Consider the following 2,041-nt stretch of genomic DNA (forward strand, 5'->3'; position numbering starts at 1 on the left):
TACATTGTTACTTTATAAATTTTTGTGTTTGTGACGGCTCCCTATATTATTATTGGAAGTCTCCTTATTGTATAGCTTGAGTTATATCTGCTCTACTGTCTCTGCCACATTTCTGCAGCTTGACAGACGGTTACAGGGACAACTTGGCGACGCACATACATAAATACACACACACACACACACACACACACACACACACACACACACACACACACACACACACACACACACACACACACACACACACACACGCACACACATACACACATATACACACACACACTCACACATACATACAAACAGCAACACTTACCTTAACACTTACCTTATTTACTCCACACACCTGCAGCTCCGGGTTGACCGGCGTAGACGCGTCCACACAGACTGACATACCGGAACTCGTAGAGTTGACACGTTGCCGCGCAGCAAACCTGAAAAGAAGGACAAAAAATTAATAAATTATTAAGTAACGCATATATTTTTACAATTTTATTTTTACATCTATTTTTACTTTTACAACTTTTATACTATATTAACTGTTTCCACTTTTGGAGACCATTATACTTTTGACATTTATTGACGTGTACCCCTGTGAGTGAAAATGAGTTTTGGCTTTAGAACACCTGCAAAACGCGACATGACCAGGCCCGAATCCCCCAAGGCCCCTGAAAAACTAAGAGCCAGCCCAAGCACAAAACCGAACGTCAGGCTCAGCATAGACGCTTGGGAGGCAGGCGAACTAGCAAACTCGACTCAGGTCACACCCCCCTCGCACCCCAGGGGGGTTGCCCCCCCCAAATCCACCCAGCGCAAGCGAGCTCCTTCACAAGGAGCACGGGCAACAGCACAAATTGACTCACCAACGCTCCCCTCTACACCTGTCACCCGAGCTGCCAAGGCTAGGACCTGGGTGACAAAGGGGAAAACTTACCTGAGCGAGTCAAGAAACATAAAGACCGAGCTCAAAAACGGCCTCACTGCCGCCCTCGACAATTTGTACAGATGCTACAAAGAAGCGGAGGCGGACAAAGCCACAGCATGGGGAACGATGCAGGGACCTGAAAAAGAAAAAGTGGTATTAGGTAGGGAAGAGACGGAAAGGGAACAAGTAACGGTAGGAAAAGGGAAAACAGACAAAGAGACCGAGGATAGGATATTGGGAAAGATGGAAGAACAGATGGCACTCCTACTGGAAAATGGAAGGAAGCTCGAGGAGCTTAAAGAGTCCATAGAGAGGAGGAACGAAACCATCGCTCAACCCTCCTATGCAAGCGTGGTAGCAGGCCCACCAAAACAAGTGTCCTCAGAGCGAACCGCGTTGCATTCCGTCATCATTACCTCGACGGACAAAGAGGAAACAGGAGAGGAAGTAATGGACAGAGTAAGGAAGGCTATCAATGCGAAGGAAGGGGGAATCGAGATTGACAGAGTCCGGAAAGCTAAAGATAGGAAGGTTATCTTGGGGTGCAGGACAAAGGCTGAAAGGACAAAGGTGAAGGATAAGATAGCGAGCGCAGGGCCCAACCTCAATGTCGAGGAGGTGAAGAACAAGGACCCGTTACTGATCTTCAGAGGCGTCCTCCGCATCCACTCGGACGAAGAAATGCTGAGGGCGCTGAGAAATCAGAATCGGGACGTTTTTCAAGGCCTCGACGGAGAGGATGACCGAATAATGGTAAAATACAGGCGGAACGCAAGAAACCCAAATACGAATCACGTAATTGTTACCACATCCCCCACGATCTGGAACAGGGTATTGAATAAGGGAAGGGTCCGCATCGATCTGCAGACCATATACGCAGAGGACCAGTCCCCATTAGTGCAATGCACGCGCTGTCTGGGGTACGGCCATGGCCGACGGTTCTGCAAGGAGACCGAGGACTTGTGTAGTCATTGCGCCGGACCACACCTTAGAAAGGATTGTCCACAACGGGTAGTGGGAGCAGAACCAGAGTGTCGAAACTGCATCAAAGCCGGAATAGACAACGCAGCGCACAACTCCTTCAGCAAAGAATGCCCAGTCCGGGTCAAATGGGACAGA

The sequence above is a fragment of the Pectinophora gossypiella genome, unplaced genomic scaffold (genome assembly GCF_024362695.1).
Source record: "Pectinophora gossypiella unplaced genomic scaffold, ilPecGoss1.1 Pgos_119, whole genome shotgun sequence".
Taxonomy (NCBI): domain Eukaryota; kingdom Metazoa; phylum Arthropoda; class Insecta; order Lepidoptera; family Gelechiidae; genus Pectinophora; species Pectinophora gossypiella.